Here is a 27,646-nt window from a genome sequence, read left to right as displayed (position 1 = left end):
CTCTGAGTATTAAAAGAAAAAACTCCCCTAACTTCCCCATCTTGAACACTTTCATGCAAACAGTTTTAATTTCGTAATCCTGATACAAACACTTCCCATGCTTACTGTGGAATCGTTTACTGTAGAATGAGGACGAGATAATGATTACAAAAAAAGCTATAAATTGTTATACTTAAAAACAATTAGCATAGCGTTATGTCTTTTTAAATGAAAGCAAAAAACTGCGGATGCTGGAAATCCAAATAAGCTATTCGCAAGCAAGCTACCCAAGCTCCACAGTGATGAGCCGCGAATACCCGACAGCGCAGCCACTGATATCTCCACGTGTCTTTAGCAGCCTAGCTCCCAACACACACACACTCACTTACACTATCCCTCTGTATATTGCCGCTATTCCCTGCGGAATTCTTTCCCACCGTTTACGCAATTCTAGGGAAAAGATCACTTCCGCCGGATTGCGCATTGGGGGGGAGGATTGGAGGCTGGGAATCTCTTCCGGGATTGCGGTGATTTTGTTTGCGGTTTGGGGGCGGGGGAGGCAGAGCGCGGCTGGCGCCTGGAATGTGAGGAATTCTGTGCTGGCAGCGCTGGAACGTTCGGCGCCTTGGGATTCGGAGGGGGCTGGGCTCGGGCGCGCGGCTGGTGCAGGAGCGGGCGGGGCTGTTCACAGCAGGGTGGGTGAGTGAGTGAGTGACTGAGTGAGGCAGGCAGGCTAGCGCCGAGCGCTGCTGCTGGGGTCCGGGCATCGCCCCACCGGCTCACAGGGAAGAGCATCAGCGGAGGACAAACTGGGGAAAGGGATTGCGGCAGAAAGCCGGAGGCGGACCTAGAGCCTTGAGTGACTGCGGCTTCTGGTGGTGGGCAGACCTGGTTTTTAGAGCTGACTGAAAGGACGCGGGGAGAGAGAGGAACGGGAAACAGTGTGAGTGGAAAATAACCGCGACGACGTTAAAAATAATGAGAGATGCTGAAGGGAAGGAGATGCGGACATGCAGCGGGAAACGCAGCAAAACCCTTCCTGAGGGAATGTTAGTTTACAAAAGAGCAAGAATGTAGCGATGGGTTAAAACATTAGTATTGGGGTGTAAAGATTTTGAATAACACCCAGCGGTACTGCGCCACTTTAATTACTGCATCGATAACAATCAAACAGATAGGAAAAATATCAGGAGATAGCTGCTCGAAAGCGAGATTCCGCAAAGCTAACTCAATTGGAGAGAAACTGCGGATAAGACTTGGATCTAGCGAGCTGAAGTGTGTCAGGGCAGCACGGTGGAAAAGGTTGAGAGAGTTGGCGATGTTGTGGTTGATACCATAGAGAATCTCAACGCTTTCCTTTAAACCGTCGAGTGCGCTTGGGATCTGGCAGCTGCAGTCTTGCCGAGTCCCCTTTATTTATTAAAGATGGGGCCATTTTTAAATTAAAGTTAGACATCAGGAGGAAGGTTGTAAACTCCGTTTAAAGGGTTAGGCGAGGTTGTCTGTTGATTTGTGCTGCGTCGGATCACCTTTGTTTTGGGCAGATTGTGAAGGGCGTTTTGCTGTGGATAAGACGACTGGGGCAGGATCAAAACACAAATCAGTTTAAACAGCGTTTACAGAAATGTGCAGAAACCAGTGGGCTGAACGTTTACATAGTGGTAAACAGAGCCAGCAGAGACCTTGTGGGTCATTCTTGCTTCTGTCTCGCTTGCCTGTACTCGCAATTCGTTCCGTACTCCATCTGCTGCAACCTGATGATTTGTCCCTGCACCTTTTTGGTGGATCTCCCTGCGGGGCTATTAGTTTCATGTTACCGTCCAAATAACGGACCCATCTGCCTTTGGGTCTATAACTGGCTAATTGACTCTCCCACCCCCCCTGGAAATAAGAATGAGCGCTATTCGATTTCAAGTATCTCCGATTGTCGTGCGTCTCTGTTTGTGTGGAGGACCTGGTCTGTTGTATTTTATTGCAATCAATTGAGTTGGTTTTTCATTTCTCTACAGTTACAAAGCTACTTGTACCTCACCTTCTATTAAAGCCGGGTCATTACGGTACCCATACCTTTATAGCTTTATTGGTCGGGTAGATAAGTGATTCATTTGAAATGTCGGTGTTACTAGTTATGGAAACAGGCCTGAGATGTCTTTCCATATTCCTCGCTAGCATGTCTTTTTAATGTAGGTTGTTTCAGCATGTTGTGGATTGATTATATATAGAGCAGCGCTAATCGGCACTGTAATAGTTTGTGTGTTTTTTTTTATATAGGCCAGTGCTCTGAGAAGAATGCAAAAAGATGTTCGAGTTCATTTCAACTTCGATTAACGCGAAATCTGAAGAGATTTCGTTTTGTTCCTCAATACTTAGTGTGTTGCCTCAAATACGAGTAAGTCCAGCTTCTACGCATTCTGACTCTTCGTTCTTTCAGACTCCAGATGTCGTTAATCTAAATGGAATTACATCGCAGGCTTTACTGTAGTAAAATATCGCTTGAATATCCCTTTCCTGCAGGCTTTGCAATAATAAGTTAAAGAACGTCATTGCCAAGATTTACTTTTTGGTCCCTCTTTAGCATTATGAAATGAACTAATTTGTTCACAGTAATCCGTTTACTTTTTATCCATTCACGGGATATGGGGCTTCGCTGGCTGGACCAGCACTTTTTGCCCATCCCTAAATACCCTTGAGGTGGGGAGCCTACTTGAAGCGCTGCAGTCCATGTGGCGTAGGTACACCCACAGTGCTGTTAGGAAGGGAGTTCCAGGATTTTGACCCAGCGACAGTGAAGGAACGGTGATATATTTCCAAGTCAGGATGACAAGTGACTTGGAGGGGAACTTCCAGGTGGTGATGTTCCCATGTATCTGTTGCCCTTGTGCTTCTAGATGGTAGCGGTTGCAGGTTTGGAAGGTGCTGTCTAAGGAGCTGTGGTGAATTCCTGCAGTGCATTGTGTAGATGGTACACACTGCTGCTACTGTGTGTCGGTGGTGGAGGGAGTGAATGTTTGTAGATGTGGTGCCAATCAAGCGTACTGCTTTGTCCTGGACGGTGTCAAGTTGCTTGAGTGTGGGAGCTGCACTTATCTAGGCAAATGGAAAGTATTCCATCACAGTCCTGACTTGTGCCTTGTAGATGGTGGACAAGCTTTGGGGAGTAAGGAGGTGGGTTACTCGCAGTTAGTGAGAAGTTAGATTTTAACACAGCAAATTTGTAAATCTCTGTGCTTAAAAATAAACAGTAAATACATTTGTAAATGTGGTAGAACATAACATTTTACCAGTAACTTAGAATCCTATAGAGAGATTTGTTTCAAGCAATTTTGATAACTAGAAGTGACAAGTACATCCTGCAGCCAAACCCTGGTGAAATATGAAATTATAGTAATTGCTTGGAAATTGGCAATAGAAAGATGTAATGCTAGCAAAAAGAAAAAATGTGACCTGCTTTGAAAGTATAAGTATGTTAGATGGCTGCATACTGAGCATGTCTGTTAACCAGATCATAAGTCCTTTCTACCTGTAAAGCAGAAAACTGCGGATGCTGGCAGTCTGAAATAAAAACAGAAAAAGCTGAAAACTCGATTTCTCTCCACAGATGCTGCCAGACCTGCTGAGTATCCCCAGCATTTTCTGTTTTTATTTCCTTTTCATCTGTGATTTTCTCTTGAATCATTCATCAAATTATTGTAATTTCCCAATTTATACCAGTTTTACACCTTCAAGTGCAAAAAGTTAATGCATCACTGAAAAGCTAAATTATTAAACTTGATAATGGACACTTAATAGCCTGAATTGAACTACTCCTGTTCTTTTCTCCTCTCTTCCCCCCCCGCCCCCTCCCCCCTGGATTAAACCCCTTAGTTTGTAAATTGTGGAAACTGGTGTAATGGGTTTAGGGGGAGGGGGCACTTTAATTTCCTTCAGGATTTTTGTTGATTAGTGGGTTTTCACTGAATATGCTGTTTCATTTGGGAAACTTGAGATCATGTACATCTAGCTGTTGTGCATGCTATTCAGTCATCCCAGCATGGCCTGTTTGACTGCTGATTTAGATCAACCAGCTGAGTGTGCATGTCTTCAGATCTGGGATTCATATTTTATGTTCTTCTGTTTGGGAGTCAAGTGGTGAACCATTTCAGTTACTGGGATGTCTTTTGCTTTTTTAAACATTTGTAAAGGGATATTAATGATAAGTATTCTAAATTATAATCCAACTGTACAAGAGTGAAATGCTGGTGAATTAAGAATTCCACCAAATTCTGCTCTGGGCTTAGGTAGCCAAGATTATTACTGAATGCCTAAGATTATGAAAGGACTTTACATTGCAATATACAGGCACTGAGTTTCTTCAAGTTGATTTAATTTGGAGCCTGGATAAGCAATTTATTTTAAAAAACGCTGTGGCTTCATGTAAAACAACAGCTTATGTTTATGGAGTGCCTTTAACATAATCATCCCAAGGCGTTATAACGATAAATTAGACATCGAGCCACCTAAGGTGATATTAGGGCAGGTAGCCAAAAATTTGTTCAGTGAGTTAGGTTTTAAATAGTATCTTAAAGGAAGAAAGAGGTAGAGGGTCTGAGAGGTTTAGGGAGGGAATTCCAGACCTCAGGGCCTAGACAGCTGAAAGTACCAGTGGTGGAGCTATTAAAATTGGTGATGCTCAAGAGGTTAGAATTAGATGACAGCAGATATCTCAGAGGATTGTGGGGCTGGAGCAGATTATAGGGAGGGGTGAAGCCATGGAAGGATTTGAAAACAAGGTTGAGAATTTAAAAATCAAGACATTGTTTGACTGGATGCCAGTGTATGTCAGCAAGCACAGAGATGATAGGTGAATGGCACTTGGTGTGAATAAGGACAAAATGGTGGCAGAGATTTGGATGACTAAGTTTAAGGAGGGTCGAATTTTGAAGACGAGTCAAGAGTAGTTGCAATACTGGAGCCTAGAGGTAACAAAGGCATGATCAAGGGTTTCAGCAGCAAATGAGCTGAGACAGGCAAAATTGACTGATGTTATGGAAGTTGATATAGGCAGTCTTTGTAATGACACAGATGTGTGGTTGGGACCTCATTTTGGGGTCAAATGTGACATCAAGGTTGTGAAAAGTCTGTTTATCTTCAGAGTTTTGCTCACGAAAGGGACAAGGTTGGTAGCAAGGGAACAGAGTTGAGAGCGGCGAGTGAAGACAATGTCTTTCCAATATTTAATTGGAAGAAGTTTCTGCTCATCCAGTATTAGATGTCGAATAAGCAGTCTGATAACTTAGTGGTGGATGAGTTTGAGGGTGGTGGTGGTGAGGTAGAACTGGATGCCACAGCGTATGTGTGAAAACTCATTCTGTGCTTTCGGATGGTGTCACTGAGGGGCAGAATGTAGATAAGAAACAGGAGGGGGCTGAGCATAGATACTTGGGGGAACACCAGCGATAATGGCGTGTGAGCATGGTTTATAACTTCTACCAGCTTATAGCTGGGTCTTCAAATTGGTTTTCTGCTCTGTTGTTTCAACTGTAGTGTACTCTAGAGTTTGTTCTGCTTAATGTTTCATTTTAGGATCAACATTCTGTTCAACCTAAATTTTACTGAAAACAGAATCTACGGAGCCACTGTTTATTTATGAATATGGCAGATCAATGTTTATTTTAATCTGTTTTTGCTTTACGTAAACAGCCCAATACAGGGAAAAATAGACCAAGAGTTTACCCGTCAGCTTGCTATGCTTGATCCTCCTCTTGGTTTGGTGTGACAAATTTAATATTTTTTATCCTCGATTCCTTCAGGTGTACCTTGTATTTATGTGGCCTCCTTCTACCAACTCCCATCACCACGCCCAAAAAGTGAATACATGCCCTAAAAAGGATATTGCACATTCTTAGTCATAGGCACAGTGCAGACATTATTCTGGAGGTATATCTTGCAATTTTAGATGAGAATGATTTGTGAGTATATTGAAGTGCAGAAAAAGGATAATGAAATCTGAGAACATAGTTGGTAAAGGTCTGTACTTCTTTATGGCAGGATGACCTCCCTGTCTCTTGCCTTTAGTAGTGGTGATTGAAAACTGTGCAGATAGAAAGCGCCTAAAGGGTTTGTCTTTGCATGCTTTAAGTCACACTGGCCTGTAGGGTTTCAGGCAAAGGAGTTAACAGTTGTAAATTCTAGAGGTATTTACAATATTTATGGCTCTGAAATGCAATTAGTATGAAATCTTCAATGCTTGTGCATCTTTAAACCAAATGCTGACATTCAGCTCAGAATCCACAATATTGTTCATTTTTTTTCTTCTGTGTTGATTAAAAACATAATTTATTCCATCTCCTGCTAAATTAAGCTTTCTAATCTTTTTCATCAATATAAGCAAAATAAAACCTTAAGAATAACCGAAAGTGGTCTCATATATGTGTTTGTTAACTTTTTAGACTTGAGCATTTCAATGCACTCCTGGCCCAGCCACACGCCTTCCACCCTCCTTAAACTTGAGGTCATCCACAACTCTGCTGCCTGCACCCTCACACCCACCACCTTCAGCTTACTCTTGTGCTCACAGACCTACATTGGCTCTCGGTTAAGTAACATCTTGGTTTTAAAATTCTCATCACTGTTTTCACATTCCTCTGTTGCCTCATCCTTCACTACCTCTGTAATCTCCACAAGCCCAACAAGCATCTGAGATACCAGTGCTTCTCTAATTCTGGCCTCTTGTGCAATCCTGATTTTAAACGCCCTATTATTTGTGGCTGTGCCTTTAGCTGCCAAGGCTGCAAGTGCAGACATTTCCTCCTGGAACTTCTGCTTCTCTACCTCTCTTTCCTCCATTAAGACTCTCCTTAAATACCAAAGTTTTGGTCATCTGTTACATCTTATGTAGCTCAGTGTCAAATTTTGTTTGATAACGCTCCTGTGAAGCGCTGTGATACACTTTACTGCATTATAGGCTCTGTATGAATACAAGACAGATCCCTAAAGGACAAGTAAGTACGCTGCAAAACCACTACCTTCACCCATCCCTCTAAAAGTGACTTCATACATAATATTTGCAATTGGACCTGCAAATCAAGTTTTGGTGTCACATATGAGACAGCACCAACCTAGATGGTGAACAACTGCTCTCCTTGATGGATAATTCATCAAAGCGTTGTGGAAATCCATCAATAAGTTGTTGTTGATTATTGAACATATGCGCTCCACTTTCAAGCTGCAGTTTGACTATTATTCAGACTCCATTTTCTCAGTGGTGGGAAGGTGATTCCTGTTGAATCATTGATATAAAGGGGTGGTAAACTCTTGGCTTTATGGAAAAAAAAAGTCTGGGTTATTTAAGAATTCCTTGTCTTGATTTTATCTAAAATAAGGCTCTCTTTCTGCCCCTGGCTCAGCTCATCTGCTATTGAAAACCAATTGCTGCTGTTGTCATCTCCACACTCGTCATTTTCAATGCTTTTTCTGGAAGGCGACCCATTCTTCACCCACTAAACTAGTTGGTCTAAAACCCGTATCCTATTCCACACCAAGTCCTATTCCACACGTATCCTATTCCACACCAAGTCCTGCTCACCCATGACCTGTGTCCTCACTGTCTTGCATTGACTTCCAGTCCTTCAGTGCCTCAAACTTTAAAATTATCATCCTTATGTTTAAATTCTTTTATGACCTCATTCCTCCCCATCCATGTAATTACCTCTAGCTTTGAAAACCCATCCCCGTTCCTCCAAATTCTTCATTGCTCTGACTCTGGTCTCATATCTGCCCCCCTTTCGCTTTGCCCAACCATTCCTTCAGCCTGAACCCATATTTTGAAATTTTCCCTCTAATTCCCTCGGTTTCTCCACTTTTTTTTTCGCCTTTAACACTTTGTTTAAAACATACCGCTTTCATCATGTGAGGCTCCCCACCGGCATCAAAATTGTGAGATCTATCACAAAGGTACTTAAACTCAAAATGGAAATTAAAAATCAGAGATCCAGCCACTCTTGTATTGACATCCCACTGCATCATGTTAATTAACACAAATGCCAGTATAACTTAGTTTTTCCCTATCCTCTTTTCCCAGCTCTAAGTGAGAATGTCACACACTTGTCTCTTGCTTAATGTTACTGGCATAATTGTTTTCAATGCATTATAGTATTCAACAACAACTTGCATTTATGTCAAGTCTTTAACTTGGTGAAATGTCCCAACGTGCTTCATTGGAGTGTTATCAAACAAAATTTGATACAGAGCAAGATCAGCAAATTGTGGGACGGGTGACCAAAAGCTTAGTCAAAGAGGTAGGTTTTAAGGAGTGTCTTAAATAAGGATAGAGAGGGGAGAGGTTTAGGGAGGAAATTTCAGAGCTTAGGCCTCGACAGCAGTAGTGGAGTGATGAAAATCAGGGATGTGCAAGAGTTCAGAATTGAAGCAGTGCAGAGACTTTGGAGAGTTTAGGGCTGGAGGAAGCTACAGGGAGGGGTGAGGCCATGGAGAAATTTGAAAACAAGGGTGTGAATTTTAAAATTGAGACACTGCTGGAGTGGGAGCCAGTGTAGTCGTTGAGCACAGGGGTCATGAGTGAATGGGACTTAGTGCAAGTTAGGAAACAGGCAACAGTTTTTTGGATGATCTCAAGCTTCAAACAAGGTGGGAGGCCAGCCAGGGGACATTGGAATAATCAAATCTCAAAGTAACAAAGGGATGAACAAGGGCACCAGCAGCAGGTATGGTGCAGCAAGGATAGAGCTGGACCTTATTGAGTTGACTGTGGGTATTCTTCGTGATGGAGAGGATATGGGGTCAGGAGCTAAGCCCAGGAGCAAGTAGGTCATTAGGTTGAGTAGTCTGTTTTCAGATAGTGGTGTATGGGGGGGCCCAAAGACAATGGGCCCAGAGGCAGATGCATTGTAATTTCCTGCCACTGGCGACATGCTGGTCTCTGCCCTTGGTTTTGCCACGGGATCATTTTTGATCCTCGAGGATTGGGGGTGGGGAGATAAGCGGTAAGTCTACTATTTGGTTTGTTAAAGGGCCTATTAAACCCCATCTCCACACGCTGACTGGAATTTTCCCATTAACCTGCAACCTCTCCAAAGAGGCTGAAACTCAGCCAAGGGTTGGAGGCAGCCTGCTGGTTGCAGACAATGGTGGGGAGGGTCCAGCAGGGGGATCCTCCCCCCTGTCACCACCATAGCTGTTGGCCCATTTCAGTGGCCATCTAGTTGAACGGTTTCTATTCCACAATGATGGCTTGCCAGCTGTAGCAATTTTTTTAACAAAAATTTTATAATAACTTCAGAGGGCATCCCTATTTTGAAGCCTCCTCTCGCGAAGCCTCCTCTCTCTCTTTCTTACCTGCATTGGTAGCTCCCGCTTCTGATGGTGGCGCTGTCGATCTGAGTGCTAGCTGGCCTCCTACTGGCCCTCCAACCTTAGGAATTGGACGGAGACTTAGACTGTCCCCTCAAAAATCGCCCACTGGGCCCCAACGGCATCATGTGTGGGTTCCTTACCTGCATTTCTTCCTGATGGCAATATCGGGACCCACAAATGAAAATTATGCCCAATCACTTTGGTTTTTCCAGTATTTAATTGTAGGAAAGTTTTGACAATTAGGGTGCCAAATTGGAGGCAGTGGAGAGGTCAAGAGAAGTGGTGGTAATATAGAGCTGGCTGACATCATACATTTGGAACCTGACATGTTTTTGGATGAGGTTTACAGTGCCATGTTATCAACAATGGTGTTACAGAATGGCATAAAAGCACAGTAAAGATTTATTTGGTTTGATTTGCAGTTTGTGAAGAGACTGAGGGTAGCACGTAGAGAGGTAAATTAAAGTAGAAAACCCAGTTGAGCTACTGGTTTACTATTAAGCAAGGATGGTTTTATAATGGGAATGGCTTTAATGGCAGAACGCATGTCGTAATTGCTCATTATCCTCTCATCTTTGTTCACCCACTGTAGTGGTGTCATTAACTGCAAGATAATTGGAACTGTCTCTACAGATTTGCGTTGATGAAATGTATTGTGCTTTCAGACATTAGCCATAGCTGCACTGAATAGCCTGTGTTTTGGTTTGATTCTATGTAATCTGTAAAATGATCTCTTACTGTATTCTTCATATTGAATTATCAAATAATTTGAATTAAGCAATGTTTTTGCTCAAAACACTGCTGAATTATCAGTTGATAGTGTAATTACTTTAGGTTACTCACTGTTATTATATAAATGTATACCAATGGCTGTGTGCATGCTCCACAAGCAACAAAACAATTAAATAATGTGTTAATCTGTGATTGGTGGCCTTAGTTGAGAGGGGAATGTTGGTCAGGATGCAAAGACAGCCCCCTGCTCTTCTTTGAATATGGAGCAAATGTACAGAAATTTGTGCAATAATTTGGGTGGGACACTCAGATTTCAGTAGTTATTGACTGGCCAGATATAAGTTATAAAAGATGCTTCATTTACTAGAATCATTGGTGGCATCCTTCTATCTGCATAAGAAGATGGACATGCAACAAATAAATCCATTGAGGAAGGGGTAGTTTCACATGGTGCACTTTTGCTGATGGCTGAAAAGACCAATCTGTGAGAGACAGGCCCTGCCACAAGTGCCACATGTGAAATGGTTAACAGGTGGTGGTGTGGGTTGTTGTTTTGGTGTTGGCGCCTGTTGCCAAGCTGCTGTAGCCATTGCTTATGATGGTAGTGCATGTCAGCCCACAGGTGATGTCACAATTTTCTTCTGTTGTGTCTCCCGTTTGCAAAAATTGATGTTTAGCGCCATTTACTAGAAAGGCTTACTCTATGGTACAGGTTGCCAAAGATAAAATGTGAATGAGCAAATCCTTTGCATTTGTCTTGAACCACTTCTACTTGTTGTATAGGATTCAAAGACAGACATTATAGTGTTGTTTGATCATAGCTGCCCTTCTCAGTAATGTTACCTTTTGTATAATTTGTAACCTGCCTGTTTTCTGGCCGTCTCTGATTTAGTTTCCTTTAAATATTACATTGGCTGGAATTAATTTTAGTTTCTTGAGCTTCTAAGGAATTTGTGACTTTCCCTGCTGTCTCTTTAACAATGTTTGGCATTCTCTAATACTGTTGTCAGTCTGAACAAAGAATTGACTTGAGTTGATTTGAAATCCTCAAACAAGTCCTTTTTACCCTGCTTGATTAAAATTTAAGGGAACAGAAAATTCTCATTTGATTAGTGCTGTCTCCTATTGTAATTCCTGATTTTGGGTTGTTAAATATTTTTAATTCCAAGTGGCTCGGATGCTGAGACAAACAAATCTTGTAGGAACAGATGTTGTATAAAATGGTGTTCACAGAGCCCACTTTGGTGTCATCGTATTCTGGTTGGCAGGCTGTGTTGAGTCAACCCCCTTCCTTCTGTGGTTCACAATGACATGATTTGAGAAAACACGAGACACTTGATAGTGGGACATCTGGAACAGACTTTATTCGTGTACAGCACAGGTGATCAATCTAGTATAAAGGAATAGCCTTGGGCTTCTCTCTCTTTTCAGCTATTCAACGCTGTGAAAAAAACCGATTTATATACCTCAGTGCGCTTACTTCAAAGACTCATTTCACAGATAAGACCTCATGACCTATCTGTTGTGTCCCTTCCAGAACAGCTTATTTACCCAACATCCAGTCTCTACCATGATTAATTGATTCTCTGCCTATGTTTATTACACTAGGCACCAAAGTTATAGTGGTTGATTTTTAAAAAATTCATTCATGGGATGTGGGCTTCCTTCACTGGCTAGGCCAACATTTATTGCCCATCCCTAGTTGCCCTTGAGAAGGTAGTGGTGAGCTGCCTTCTTGAACAGCTGCAGTCCATGTGGTGTAGGTACACCCACAGTGCTGTTAGGAACAGATTTCCATGATTTTGACCCAGCAACGATGAAGGAGCGGTGATATATTTCTAAGTCAGGATGGTGAGTGACTTGGAGGGGAACTTCCAGGTGGTAGTGTTCCCATGTATCTGCTGCCCTTGTCCTTCTAGATGGTAGTGGTCGTGGGTTTGGAAGGTGCTGTCAAAGGAGCCTTGGTGAATTCTTGCAGTGCATCTTGTAGATGGTACACACATGGATGTGGTGCCAATCAAGCGGGCTGCTTTGTCCTGAACGGTGTCAACTTCTTGAGTGTTGTGGGAGCTGCACTCATCCAAGCAAGTGGGGAGTATTCCATTACACTCCTGATTTGTCCCATGCAGATGGTGGGGAGTCAGGAGGTGAATTGCTCATCGCAGGATTCCTAGCCTCTGACCTGCTTTTGAAGTCACACTGAAGCGAATGTTACTTGCCACCTGTCAGACTAAGACTGGGTATTGTTCAGGTCTTGCTGCATTTGGACATGGACTGCTTCAGTATCTGAGGAGCCGCAAATGGTGCTGAACATTGCGCAATCATTAGCGAATGTCCCTACTTCTGACCTTATGATGGAAGAAAGGTCATTGATGAAGCAGCTGAAGATGGTTGGGCCTAGGACACTACCCTGAGGAACTCCTGTGGTGATGCCCTGGAGCTGAGATGACTGACCTCCAACAACCACAACCATCTTCCTTTGTGCTAGGAATGACTCCAGCCAGCAGAGTTTTCCGCCGATTCCCATCGACTCCAGTTTTGCTAGGGCTCCTTGATGCCACACTCGGTCAAATATGGCCTTGATGTCAAGGGCAGTCACTCTCACCTCACCTCGGGAGTTCAGTTCTTTTGTCCATGTTTGAACCAAGGCTGCATTGAGGTCAGGAGTTGAATGCCCCTGACGGAATCCAAACTGGGCGTCAGTGAGAAGGGTATTGTTAAGCAAGCGCCGCTTGATAGCACTATTGATGACCCCTTCCATTACTGATGATGGAGAGCAGACTGATGGGGTGGTAATTGGCTGAGTTGGATTCATCCTGCTTTTTGTGTACAGGACATACCTGGGCAATTTTCTACATAGCCAGGTAGATGCCAGTGTTGCAGCTGTACTGGAACAGCTTGGCTAGGGTCGCACAGTTCTGTTGAAGGGTCATGTGGACTCGAAACGTCGACTCTTTTCTTCTCCAACGATGCTGCCAGACCTGCTGAGTTTTTCCAGGTAATTATGTTTTTGTCTTCAGTACTATTGCTGGAATATTGTCAGGACCCATAGCCTTTGCAGTATCTAGTGCCTTTAGTTTCATGCTATTACGTGGAGTGAATTGAATTGGCTGAAGACTGACATCTGTGATGCTGGGAACCTCTGGAGGAGGCCGAGATGGACCATCTGCTCGGCACTTCTGGCTGAAGATTGTAGCAAATGCTTCAGCCTTATCTTTTGCACTGATGTGCTGGGCTCCTCAATCAGTGAGGATGGGGATATTTGTGGAGCCTCCTCCAGTGAGTTGTTTAATAGTCCACCACCATTCATTACTGGATGTGGCAGGACTGCAGAGCTTAGATCTGATCCATCGGTTGTGGAATCGCTTGGAATTACTTGCTGCTTATGCTGTTTGGCACACAAATAGTCCTGTGTTGTAGCTTCACCAGGTTGACACCTCATTTTTAGGTGTGCCTGTTGCTGTTCCTGACATGCCCTCCTGCACTCTTGATTGAACCAGGGTTGATCCCCTGGCTCGATGGTAATGGTAGAGTGGGGCATATGTCGGGCCATGAGGTTATAGATTGTGTTCGAGTGCAATTCTGCTGCTGCTGATGGCCTACAGCGCTTCATGGATGCCTAGTCTTGAGTTGCTAGATATGTTCGAAATCTACCCCATTTATCTTGTGGTAGTGCCACACAACATGATTGAGGGTATCCTCAATGTGAATGCAGGACTTTGTCTCCACAAGGACTGTGCAGTGGTCACTCCTAACGATAACTGTCATGGACAGATGAATCTGTGGCTTGCAGGCTGGTGAGGATGAGGTCAAGTATGTTTTTTCCCTTTTGTTGGTTCCCACCTGCCACAGACCCAGTCTAGCAGCTATGTCGTTTAGGACTCGGCCAGTTCGGTCAGTATTGGTGCTACCGAGCCACTCTTGGTGATGAACATTGAAGTCCCCCACCCAGAGTACATTCTGCTCTCTTGCCACCCTCAGTGCAGTCACTTATTTACTTGCACAGGCCTCCCACTGTTTCCCTGGATATTTTAGCTAGCCTGTGGCTCCATGACCAGTTAGACCAGTTATAGTTATGCAGATCAATTTGATTATTAATCCTTCTCTCTCCAATATATCCAACAGGCTGCATCTCCTGGTCATGGATTCAGTATTGTCCAACTGACCCAGACCAATGCAAGGCTGTAGAATTTCTGTCACGGCCAGGGCTTTAATCCACAATTTAATGGGAGGTGATTACATCTGTCCTTTCACGGCAGAATTTTGTACATCAGTTATGTACACTCAGCATCAACACATACATAATTTTACAGAAGCACTTCCAACAGAAGGAGTTTCATAATAAACAATGGTTTTCTTGGTGCCGAATTCTCACCTATAGTAGGATTTTAGCAACAGGAGAGCTGTTGCGTATTGGTGAGACCAATTTCAGCTAACTGTATAAGAGGTAAAGATTACAGACTGAAACAAAAATTGCTGGAAATACGTAAGTGCCTGGGCAATATTTTGGGTTTATCAGACTGCAGTAGTTCTTGACTAGCTGATCTCTTAAAAAGATTTAAGTGATAAAGAGAATTAGTTTACCAAAACGTCATCTGTTTGATCTAAGTAATCTAAAGGTTAGCAAGAGGACTGTAGAGTAGCACAGCAAGCACACATTTAATCACTTCCTGCTGAACTACGCATTAAATCCACAGGATGACACTGTGTGCCCTGTCCTACAGAAGAAATGTCAAAGTTTTGCATTCCTCTGACTCACTTAAATGGTGCAGAATCCAAGACCAAGAGATGTAGCCTGTTAAACAGAGTGCAATAATTCAGAAAGAATTCCACAGGCTGGAAAACAAACTGAACTGGAGTCTTACGGGCTTGAAACGTTAACTCTGTACCTCTCTCCACAGATGCTGTTATTCACTCCAGCTTTTTCTATTATTCAATATTTGAAGCTTCCCAGTTGCTCTTGTGCCCAGGCGTTTTGAATTAATGCAACATATTGAAGCTTAACTGTGGCGGTTTGTATTCCTGGCATAACCATAGCGGCCAGAGCATTACCAACAACAGCTTCTCTTCTTACTGCCACACCATGACCTTAGTAGCCCTCCAAAGATCCATTTTGAATTCCTCTTCCTCTTTAATCTACATGTAGTTCTTTGGAACATTGTCCATAGGCATGGGATCAGCTTCCACATTTGCACTTCAGTGCTTCTCTGGCATCAGACTAACTTTTTTGTCTTGAGTGAGTTGCAATTACTCTAGCTACACATTAGAAAGACTGAAGCCAAAGTCTTGTGCTTCTGACACAGCCAGCTCACCTTCACCAATGGCTTCATCCTTCTGGTCATGATCTCAGGCTGAACTGGACTGAACATAATCTCAATACCCAGTTTGGCTGAGTTAAGGTTCTGACCCTATATTGCCTACATCATGAAGGCGCACTTCTACATCCATAACATCACCTATCTTCATCCCTACTGCAGCTTCGTCTCCTGTCGAAACGCTCTGTCATAATTTTGTCACTTCTAAACTTGAATACTTCAATGCTCTCTTGACTCACCTCCCATCCTCCACCCTGTTCAATAAGCTTTAGCTCATCTAAACTCTGCCCCATATCTATCCCCAACTTATTTCTGCCCACCACTCTTTACCCTCTGACTTGCATCAACTCCTAGTCTTCCAGTTTTTCAAATTTAAAATTCTTGTATTTGTGTTTAAATTTTTGTAAGGTTTTGTTCCACCCACCTCTGGAATATCTCCAGCCTTACAAAGCTCCCCTTCTCTGAAAATGTTGTTACTTTGATTCTGGCTTCTTATTTATTCTTCTTTTCCTTTGCCCTTCCATTGATCATGCTTTCAGCTGCTTAAACCTCACGCTCTGTACTTCCCTCCCCAAACCCCTCTAATTATCCACTTCTCTCTTATTTTTTTAAAAACTCTACTTTCAGCTTACTTTTTTGAGGTGTTGATCACCCTTCCAACCTTTTCTCCTTTGCTTGTGTATCCATTTTTCTTTGTTCTTGTGCAGAGTTTTGTGACTTTTTCCTTTTATTAAACGGGTTATAAAAATCCAATTTGTTCTTGTCCTTTAGCTGAAATAATGTCAACTCTTTTGTTCTGAACTGTGGAAACCTAGCCACATCTTCTGTGATGTCAAAGATGAAATCTAGAAAGGATTAGGTTAATCTAATCAGATTCAATTGTCTTGCACAGTTAGTTGGACTGTTCTGAGCCTAAGAACTAGAGATTGGTTTCTCCACAGTCTGATGAACAGGGCAGTGATCCATTTATGGGTTTATACAAGCTGATATTGCCAACTGTCAAATTGAGCAGAGTTTTATTGAGAAATTTGTACCAGAATTTGCAGTAAATTTCTCACTGTTTTGCTGCAGTACAGAGGCGAAGGAGTGCCAGTAATTTCCTCTTTCCTGACGTAACTTCAGTGGAAACCCCAGAGAAGTGGTGTGAATGGTCACTTACCCTGAGGTTTTCACTGATCTTTTGCCAATGTTCTGTCAGGTGATCAGGGAACTGCTACAGAAATTTTACCCCTATAAACTAACAGCTTGGTACTGTTTTTGGAGAAGGATCGATATGAAACATTACAGTAAGATTTATTTCTGGAATTCTAGAGAAAAAAAATATCTTTTGCCTATACCATTTGATTACCTGCACTTCAAGGCTTCATATGGGGTGGGTGCAGTAATTGTCTGACTTATAGGGTTGTTTGTTTCCAACCAGACCAGCCTTTGGATGATGAGTTCAAAAGGATTTTCCATCAATTGTTTGTAGTAGGCTGGAGCTCAACCCTGGTGCATGTTTTGGAGTGGCCCTTCTTGGTAACCAGTTTATTGGGGAAAAAAGAATTGACATTTCATGCTCCAATCTTCTCACTGTCTCCAAATTTTTCATTCCTTCCATGCCAACCCACTAGGGAATGCCTCAACTGCCTGTTCAAGTATCTTTTCATTAATGCTATTTTACTTTGGTTCTATGGCTCCAAATTACCATTACTAGTCTGAGCCTTGATGGTGAGTACAAACATGCCATGATTTGAAATGCCCTTGCACAAAGTCCATATCGTGCACATATTCAGCAAGGATTCTAGGTAACAGGGATCCTTCAATGTTCCCTTTCCTAAACCAGGGTGCTGAAACCAATTGTAACATCACTGTCACCAACTTGGGACTTTTTTTTGACCATGGCTTGCTTCGTCAGTGGCCAAACATGCTGAACCATCGAGAGCTTTGATTTACTGATTTTAAATTGCAGCTCCAGATCAATTGTGGCTTTCATGTTTGATCTATTTAGTATGAGAAAATTGAGCTAACCCCTTTTGTCACAAATACTTAGTTGTACTTTATATGGCTTTAGAGGAATTTAAATATCTGGCTTGTTTGCATGTACGGTACTGCCTGACCACCAACTCTGAGCAGTGCTCAATTCCTGAGTATTGCAATATAAATACTAAAGGTGTGATGAAGCTTTTGAGCTTTGAGGCTTAAATTTCCAGGAGCTTGAAGGTTATCCATTTCTTTTGATCATTCTGACATTAATTCCTGCTGGCCCTCATTTCTAACATATTCCCAGTCATGAATATTTGATGAATACACTTATTGTAGAAAGCTTCTGTTTCCTGATGACAACAAAAGAAAAGTCTTGCATTTATATAGTGGCTTTCATGACCTCGGGATGTCCCAAAGTGTTTTACATCCAGTGGAGTACTTCTGATGTGTATTCGCTGTAATGTAAGAAACACACAGTCCATTGGTGCAAAACTCCCTCAAACAACAATGTGATATTGATAAGATAATTTGTTTTAGGCCTGTCGATTGAGGGATTACCAAGAAATAGGAACTTATCTGATTTCAAAGCGGAGGTTGGGAACTCGTCCCAACATGTCCCAGGAGTTTTCACACAAGCGCGGATTGGGAGTGGGCGGTATATGCACGGTTCAGAGTTGTGAGATCTTCGGTCTGGGGACAAGTGCCCAGTGGGCCTATGTGGGGAAAAATGGCGCAAAAACCCGATCACGGGATTCAGGAGTGGGCTCCGTAACAAGAGGAGACCCGGGACAGGGAGAGATCCCAGAGAGGTAAAGGGCAACCAGGGAGAGGTTTCAGTGAGAGAGAGAGGGGACTGGGGAAGGAGCCACCGGGTGGAGGAAACCACTGGTTGGAACCACCTGGGAGAGAAACCACTTGGGAGAGGAGCAAAGAAAGAGGCTCCAAGCAGTAAAAGTGCTGCGGTTGACAGGCTCAAAGTAGTGAGGGATCAGGAGAAGCCCTGGAGAGTGAAAAGGCAGCGGAAGGTTGGTGACTCCGTACTGCTGGCCATTGGGGCAAAGGTAACCCTTTAGAACAGTAGTGTTCTGTTCGGCTTAGTTGAAGTTGTGTCTGAGAGTTGGTGCTGGAGTACAGACTCGGGAATCCAGGGGAATGTAGTCACAGGAGATGTGATTGAAACCCTGGGACGTGAGCAGTCATTGAGGCAGTCCGAGTTGGAGAAGCTTTGAGGGAATTCAGAGGCTTGATCTCCAAAAGTGAAAAGCTTGGAGGGAGACATAGTTTTAGCGATATTGTGTAACTCTCAGTGGATGTTGACGTCGGGGTATGTTGCTGAGAAATTTATAGTATCTGCCTTGGTTGCATCTGCCATGTACTATGCAGTGTAGTGTGTTCAACCACAGTTTGCCTGTTAATTCACATGTAACATGTCAATTCTGAATGTTAGGATATAAGATAGATATTGTAATTTGTTTTACTTTTCTGACTGTATAGTAAAGTTTATTTTGTTTGTTCAGAAACCTTGGAATCTTGTGGCTTCATTCATTTAGTAAGTACCTTGAATCTCAAACTTTGTCTACTTTAAACAAAAAGTTACTGGTCCCTAACCGGATCATACCAAAACCTTGGGGGTCTGGTCCAGGATCATAATAGGATAAATATTGGCCAGGACACTGGAGATAGTTCCCCAGCTCCTCTTCAAAATAGTGGCATGGGATCATTTACCTTTACCTGGGAGTGAAGATGGAGCCTTGTTTGATGCCTCTTCTGAAAGATGGCACACCTGACAGTGCAGCACTGGATTGTCAGTCTAGATTTTTGTGCTCAGGTCTCCAGAGTGGGGCTTGAACCCACAACCTTCTGATTCACAGGTGTGAATATTACCAACTGAACCATGGCTGACAGTGTGTGGCTTGTGTATGTGGACCCCATACCATGCTGGATGAATACATGGGTGAAAGCTATATTCCTCGAGCAGAAAGTTGCAAGGCTTGAGAATCAATTAGTCACATTCTGCAGCATTTGGGAGGGAGAAAATTATTTGGAGTAGATGTTCCAGAGGGTGGTCACCCCAAAGGTTGGTGCGAATAGAGAGATGAATTAAAAAAACAGTTGACCATAAGCAGACAGGAGCGGTAGCCAAAGGTTAGATTAGAAATGGGATCCGTGGATCCGAGTTTGTCTACTGGATATACCTGTTTAGGTACCAGAGATGTTGACTAAAGGGTGGAACAGAGGAGAGTAACCATGAGCGATATGTAGCATAGTGGCACTACAACATTATGTTATTAGGGAAATGTGGGTTAAGCATCTGGAGCTATTGGGGAAATAAAACACAAAGAAGGTCATCCTTGGTCTCTGGTGTGTACCACCTGGCAGTCAGTTTAGAATGGCATTAGTAATATTCTGGAAGCAGATGGTACTCGCCTTGTAAAAGCAGTGAGCCTAATGGAATAATAAATTAACTCATTGCCATCTTCATCCTCCCCTCCCCATCCCCACTGCCACCCCAAACAAAAGACAAATGTCTTCATATTTATCTGTGTATTTTTGTTTTCATTTTTTTTAGGCCCTGTATATTCCTTTCTTTTCCCCAGTGCCCAAAATAGTATACAAAAAGGACTTCCAACGCTTTCACTAATTTACTCTGGTCACTATTATGGAGTTGGGTGAGATGAGCACAGGTTACCCTTCGCTTCAACTTTTGTTCCTCCTTTCCATCTGTTGCAATAAGGATCTCAGGGGGAGAATCATGAATGGAGTCCCTATGGTATAGCTAATTCTCAAACTAATGTGTATTTAAATTAATGGAAAGCAAACTGAGTTCACAATTTACCAGGCAGAGGAATCAAGATGCAGCATTGAAGACATTCCAACTGCAGTTGGTTGCAAAGTTGAGTGTTTAGACCAAATTTCCATTTATCATTCTTTAATTACGTTTTGAGGTAAGAATTTGATGACTGCTGGATCACATTGTATCCAGTACTCTAGATGCCAACAGTTTCGGTCGCCTTGTTTAAGGAGAGGTCTACTTGCATTAGAGGCAGTTTGGTGAAGTTTCACTAGGTTGATTCCTGGGATGAAGGGGTTGTTTTATGAGAAAAGGAGAGGCTTATACTTATTTGAGTTCAGAAAAATGACAGGTATACTCATTGAAACATGTGAGATTCTGAGGGGGCTTGACAGGATAGATGCTGAGAGAATGTTTCCCCTCGTAGGGAAATCTACATTTATAGGGCATGGGTTCAGAATAAGGAGTCTCCCATTTAATATTAAGGTCTTTAATCTTTAGAATTCTCTACCCCAGCAATCTTTGGAATTCTCTACCCCAGCGAGCAGTGGAGGCTGAGTCATTGAAAATATTCAAGACTGAGTTAGACAGAATTTTGATCTACAAGGGAGTCACTGGTTATGGGAAGCGGGCAAGAAATTGGAGTTGAGGCCATGATCAGATCAACCATGATCTTATTGCATGGTGGAGCAGACCTGAGGGCTGGATAGCCTACTGCTATTTCTTATTATTAGGAAAAATAAATCACTTTATAGTTCATTTCCAATCTTTTCCATTTCTTCTGCGACTTTTTTCCTCATTTTAACTGCTTCTGATTTTTTCCCCTTTTTCCGTCTCCCTAATTTTGCATTAATTTAACAAAAAAATTCTCTATGGAGAGCTTTGAAAGTGCTAGTCAGATGTAATTTTACGATGTTTGTTAAAATGGAAAAATTGACCACAATCTCCTTCTCCCAAAATATCATGGGAGAATAAAGCAAAGTGCAGAAAAATAAGTGCACTGGTGAACAAGGAATTATTTGTAGGGCTATTTTTTTTCTCTGCTTATTCATTCATGGGATGTGGGTTTTGCTGACAAGGGCAACATTATTTGCCCACCCTGAATTGCCCTTGAGAAGGTGGTGGCGGTGGTTTCTTGAACTGCTGCATGCAGTGAAGGTATGCCCACATGTTTTAGGATTCCAGTACAGCTACAACACTGGCATCCACCTGGCAATGTGGAAAATTGCCCCGGTATTTCCTGGCCACGAAAGGCAGGGCAAATCTACTCCAGCCAATTAGCACACCATCAGCCTACTCACAATCACCAGCGAAGGGGTCATTGGCAGCGCTCAGCTTTGGTTTTTCATTGGTCATTCATTGGTCATTCAACTCTCGATCTCATGACAGCCTTAACCCAAACATGAACAAAAGAGCTGAGGTGAGATACCCTTAATATCAAGGCAGCATTTAACTGAGTGTGGCACCAAGAAGCTCTAATAAAACTGAAGTCAGTGTGAGTTAGGACAAATCGCTCCATTGGGTGGAGTCATAATGGGCGCAAAGGAAGATAATTGTGATTATTGGAGGCCAATCATCTCAGTCCAAGGACATCACTGCAGGAGTTCCTCAAGGTAGGGTCTTCAGCCCAACTATCTTCAGCTGCTTCAATGACCTTCCTACCCTCCATTATAAGGCCAAAATTGGGGATGCTTGCTGATGATTGCACAGTGTTCACTCTCATTCACAACTCCTCAAATGATGAATGAAGCAGTCTGTACCAGCATTGGCAAAAGGTGGACAACATGCAGGTGGGGCAGCTAAGTGGCAAGTAACATATGTGGCACACGTCAAGCAATAGCCATCTCCAACATGAGAGTGTCTAACCACCTCCCCTTGACATTCAACAAGCATTGCCATCACCAAAAGTACCCCCCTACCCCAATGAAACCCTGGGGTCACCACTGACCAGAAACTGGCTCATCATCACCACCTTCCCAAGACCAATTCAGGGTGGGCAATAATTGTTGCCTTTGCCAGTGAAACCCACATCCCATGAATGAATAAGCAAAAACAAAAATAGCCCCACAAATAATCTCTTGTTTACAGCTGCATTTATTTTTCTGCGCTTTGCTTTATTCTCCCATGAATTTTTGGAGCACGGCTAGTTCTAGAGCACAAGTTTTCAGCACTACTGCTGGGGCGTTGTCAAGGCCCATAGTCTCTTGCTGTATCCAGTCTACTCAGTTGTTTCTTAATATGTGGAGTGAATTGAATTGGCTGAAAACTGACATTTCTGATGGTGGTGACCTCAGAAGGAAGCCAAAAAGTATCATCCACTCAGCAGTTATGGCTGAAGATAATTGTGAATGCTTGAGCCTCCCCTTTTGCACTCGTGTGCTGAGCTCCCCCGTAATTGAGGATGGGGATGTTCATAGAGGCTCTTCCCCTGTTAATTCTTTAATTATCCACCATTATTCATGCCAGGATGTGGTTGGACTTTGATCTGATCAGTTAATTGTGGGATCACTTAGCCCTGTCTCTAATATGCTGCTATCGCTATTTAGCATACAGGAGGTCCTGTGTTGTAGCTTTGTCAGACTGACACTTAATTTTTAAGTGCATCTGGTGCTGCTTCTGTCATGCTCTCCTTTACTCTCAATTGAACCAGAATTGTTGATCTGGCTTGATAACGGCAGAGTGAGGGATATGCTGGGCCATGACGTTTTAGTTATGTTGATAATATATAGTACAAACACTGCTCCAAATCTCTAAAAGGACAAACAATGCTTATATAATAATTTATTTTCCCTTTAATATTTCTCTTAGCTCCCTTATTTTATTGATCTGTTTTTCTTAATTCTCATTGGACATATTTTTCATGGTTAACAACAGAGCCATGGTTAACAACAGAACCAATCAGAGAAAGTGTAGTATTGGTGTTCTCAACCCCTTTCAATCTCCCCTTTTCTGTCTTTTCCTTCTTCTCACAGGACAGGTTTGATTAAAACTGACTTGGCAATCATTTGATCGGCAGCACAGTTTTCCCCAGGAGGATATATTGCAAAGAACAACCCTCATGAGAACTGATCATCCTCTTTCCATACACACATCAATTGGTGCTGAAACCTGTGACTATGGAGATGCGTACTAAATATTGCACTATAGCACCAGGCTTTTCAAAAGACTCCTTTGCATAATTAAGGATACTGGCATGTTTCCTATTGGAGATTGCTGTGTTTTTCCACTCTGATGTATTTGATCAGATCCCTTACTGTGTGATCTTTACTGTATTCTTTTTTCGCTGACACACACCCAAAACTGAAAAGCCATCAGCTAGATTTTCACTTCCCCTTTCTTGGTGTTGTTCCAAGAGAATGGTAATTGCTGTTGAATTGTATTCAGCTTGAAAAATGTTTTACTTCCACTGCTTTTGTTTTGCATTAGTACTGTAGTGATTGACAATATCTAAAACATACACACAAAGATATTGTAGTAGTCTTTCTAGTATATTCAAAATGTAAGGTGAGGTGCTCGGCATGTTCACATTATTGTACTATTGGTAGCATTTGACGTTTTCTCAGTTGATATTTCAACGGTGGTATTCTCCATTGTACGGGTTTCTTATGCTCTGTTGTGTGATATAATGTACATTTAATCCTTAAGGATTATGAATGGGAGCACCAGGTGGAGGTTGGGTTTACAGTCAGCCTTTTATAGATGGATTTCATTTTTAACACCAAATCTAATGTCGTCATTGGAAAAAAGGGAGAGGACAAGGAACTGAGTGTGACGTAGGTGAGAGATGTTGCCCAAAAGACAAACAGTAAAAATAGAGAACTTTAAAAGAGACACTAGAGACACTTCTGAACTAACATCATGATTGGGATTGCTAAAACTGTACTAAACTGATTGTAACTCAGAATCTTGAAGCAGATTAATATTGAATTGATTTTTTTTTTAAAAAGGTTATTTTTAGAGCTTGGGGGGTGGTCTTTGTTTTGCTTGGGATTGGAGCCGTTACAAGTAATGAATGGGGTCCATTTTGCTGTTTGTATTTTCTAGAATGGTTGCTGCTTTGGGCAACCAAAGTTCCTTGCACCATAGCACAAAAGTAGTCTAACAGCTCCTGTGTTCTATAAATTAAAATCTTACCTGAAGAAGTGAATTTTCAGTGAGTTCTCAACTAATACATTATTATTTGAAGTGGATGTTTTATTAGGAGCTAAAGCCTGTAAACAAATCACCTTTATGTCACTTAAAGATGATGACCAGGCACTAAAACTTCCTAACTCTTAAGGAATCAAATTGCCTGTCATGAGAATAGTCTTATGTAAGTTCAATTCAACATATGAAAAAGAAGGGATAAAAACGAACATAAGTCCCATCCAGGTTTGCACCGTACATCAGATGGAAACCATGTGCAGCAAAAAAAAAGACACAAAATGGAACTGACCATGTTTTTCTTAATTTATTTGCTCTCGGGTTGTGTATGATACAGGAAAAACCTGCGTTATTGCTTGAGGTGGTGGTGGTGGTGGATTGTCTTGAACTGCTGTAGCCCCTGTGTGAATCCAAAATGGCCTTTTGGTTATGAATACCAGTGGTTTGAGCCAGTGACAGTGATATATATTCAAGTCAGAATGTCCTGCGACTTGGAAAGGAATTTGGAGGTTGCGGTATTTTTGTGAATTTGTTGTCCTTGGTGCTAGATGTCACGAGGCTTGAGAATGCTGTTGAAGTAAGCTGGTTGATTGCTGCAATACGTCCTGGCTTGATAGTGATAGAGTGCTACATGCTGCAGGCAAAATTCACCAGGTGTGAATATTGAGCCCAGTGGCTAGAGTGCCACATCATAGAATGGTACAACACAAAAGGAGGCCATTTAGCCCATCATTTGAAAGCTGTCCAAATAGTCCCACTCCTATTTCCAAATATTCCTGCAAAATTTTCTCCTTCAAGTATTTATCTAATTCCCTTTTGAAAATGTATTGAATCACCTTCCGCTGTCCTTCCAGGCAGTGCATTCTAGATCACAAAATCTCAGTCTTTTACAAAAGAAATCTCCCCATTTCGCCTGTGGTTCTTTTGCCAGTTACTTTAAATCTGTGTTCACTAATTACCAAGCCTGCTGTCACTGGAAACACTTTCTTTTTATTTACTCTATTAAAACATTTCTTGATCTATCTTTAACCTTCTCTGCTCTAAGGAGAACAACTCTAGTTTCTCTGGTCTCACCACATAAATCAAATGAATATTGTTCTGAATAGGTTATTGAGTGCTGTTCTGGCTCTGTCCATCCTGGGAAGTGATCCAGCCCTAGTCCTGTTGTTGTGTGCTACCAGCTGCTTGTGGTAGTGTTTGCAGTTAAACAGTGGAATTGTCAGTGAAGAATCCCACACCTGACCTTATGATGCAAGAAAGGGGATTAATGAAGTAGCTAAATGTGGCAACCAGGTAAAACTGAATGGGGTCTTATCTAGTCCTTTCCTGCAAAAACCTGGGTGACAGCAGTATTACATAGCAGGTAGTAAGGCTATCAGCCCTAAGCCAACAAGAGTAAACTTTCACTATGTAGATTGGGTTTTGATGTCATCAGAACTAGATATCCCATTTTAACCTGAGCCATGTGCAGAGAAGCAGAGGTGCCTTTTCTGCCAGGCAAAACTTGCCGGGAGAAGCAGCCAGGGTCAGAAGAAGTCAGATTCCTTGTTATCCTAGAGAGTGGGTCCAGCCTGCGACCCACACACAACCTTGGGGCACCTGTGCCCTGGCCTTCATCCTCCATTTCCCCTCACTGGAATTACCCTCCTTTATGTCAATTACCTTGTGCTGGGGACTGTACCCTGGGTGCCCAACAGTGGCCTTCTGTTTCCCGTTCTAACTTGCTGGCCAATTTGTTTGGGCAGTTAGCAAATGGCATGCTAATGATGTCCAGCCGTCAAAATTGGTGAGCCCACCTGTTGCCCTTTAGGGCCATTTGACTGCATTTTTAGCATGGGAATGAAAACCAAGCCCTTTTATATCTGATATCTTTCAAAAACCATGTGAATGGAGATTCGAGATCCTGGACCAAAACATTTGCGAGTAAATTTTCCAGTTGCATGCTCCCAGTAAGAAGCATTTCCTGCTGAGATTGTGGATCAGAAAATTGTATACGCATAAGTCATAATTTTCTGTGCAGTAACAAATAGATGGAAATTTACGCGAAGCACACCTGCAATTTCTTGGTCTGGGCCCCACAGTAGGAGTCAGAATTTTAAAATGAGACCTCTAAAGTAATTACATTTTAAGCAAGTTTGAAAAAAAAAGTTTAAAAAAACATGAGTCACAGAGTACTCAGTGCACACAAAAAATCCTCTTATCCTGTTTGATCTATGAGTAATGGATGTGCACAACCAGTGTTGTCCAATAGGATTTTGATGCTTGTCAAACATGTGGGGATCAGGTCACCATATTTACCACATGATACAAATATATTTTTGTTTACCCGTCCACGGGATGTGAGCATCACTGGCTAGGCCAGCATTCATAGCCCATCCCTAACTGCCCTTGAGAAGGTGATGGTGTGCTGCCTTCTTGAACCGCTGCAATCCATGTGTTGGAGGAACATCCACAGTGCTGTTGGTAAGGGAGTTCCAGGATTTTGATCCAGCGACAGAAGAAACTGAGATATATAGTTCCAGTCAGGATGTTGTGTGACTTGGAGAGGAACTTGCAGGTGGTGGTGTTCCCATGCATCTACTGCCCTTGTCCTTCTAGGTGGTAGAGGTTATAGGTTTGGAAGGTGCTGTCAAAAGAGCATTGGTGAGTTACCGTAGTGCACCTTGTACATCATACACACTGCTGCCACTGTGTGTTGGTAGTGGAGGGAGTGAATGTTGAAGGTGGTGGATGGGGTGCCAATCAAGAAGGCCGCTTTGCCCTTGAAAGTGTCAAGTTTCTTGTGTTATGAGAGCTACATTCATCCGGGCAAGTGTTCCATCACACTCCTGACTTGTGCCTTGTAGATGGTGGACAGGCTGTGGGGAGTCAGTAGGTGAGTTACCCTCTGCAGAATTCCCTGCCTCTGACCTGCTCTTGTAGCCACAGTATTCATATGGCTGGTCCAGTTTAGTTTCTGAAAGTTCCATTGACCAAGATGTTGATAGTGGGGGTTCAGTGATGGTAATGCCATTGAATGTTAAGGAGCGATGCTTGTTGGAGATGGTCACTGCCTGGTACTTGTGTGGCGCAAATGTTATGTGCCACTTGTCAGCCCAAGCCTGAATATTGTCCAGGGATTGCTGCATATGTGTACTGACTGTTTCAGTATCTGAGGAACCATGAATGGTGCTGAACATTGCGCAGTCATTGGCGAACATCCCCACTTCTGACCTTATGATGGAAGGAAGGTCATTGATGAAGCAGCTGAAGAAGGTTGGACCTAGGACACTACCCTGAGGAACTCTTGCAGCAATGTCCTAGGACTAAGATGGTTGACCTCCAATAATAGCCACAACCATCTTCCTTTGTGCTAGGTATGACTCCATAG

General features: G+C 42.6%; 1 protein-coding gene across 6 annotated transcripts in view; it reads left to right on the top strand.

Annotated features, from left to right (window-relative positions):
- The first annotated feature begins 575 nt into the window (after window positions 1–575).
- LOC144683714 (amyloid beta precursor protein binding family B member 2-like) overlaps window positions 576–27,646 on the top strand; it is a 377,962-nt gene continuing 350,891 nt past the window's right edge. Inside the window, exons 1-2 of one of the 6 annotated variants that reach the window (XM_078547023.1) lie at window positions 681–922; window positions 2,251–2,368. The gene's annotated coding sequence lies outside the window, so the exon portion shown is untranslated. Of the gene's footprint in view, window positions 927–2,250; window positions 2,369–27,646 lie in introns of all 6 variants that reach the window. The other 5 variants (XM_078547075.1, XM_078547033.1, XM_078547068.1 and 2 more) reach the window with 5 other exon arrangements.

This window comes from Cetorhinus maximus, chromosome 1 (assembly GCF_964194155.1).
Source record: "Cetorhinus maximus chromosome 1, sCetMax3.hap1.1, whole genome shotgun sequence".
In the NCBI taxonomy this organism is placed as follows: Eukaryota; Metazoa; Chordata; class Chondrichthyes; order Lamniformes; family Cetorhinidae; genus Cetorhinus; species Cetorhinus maximus.
The sequence above is the reverse complement of the archived record's forward strand: the minus strand, read 5'-3'. Positions and strand labels throughout refer to the sequence as shown.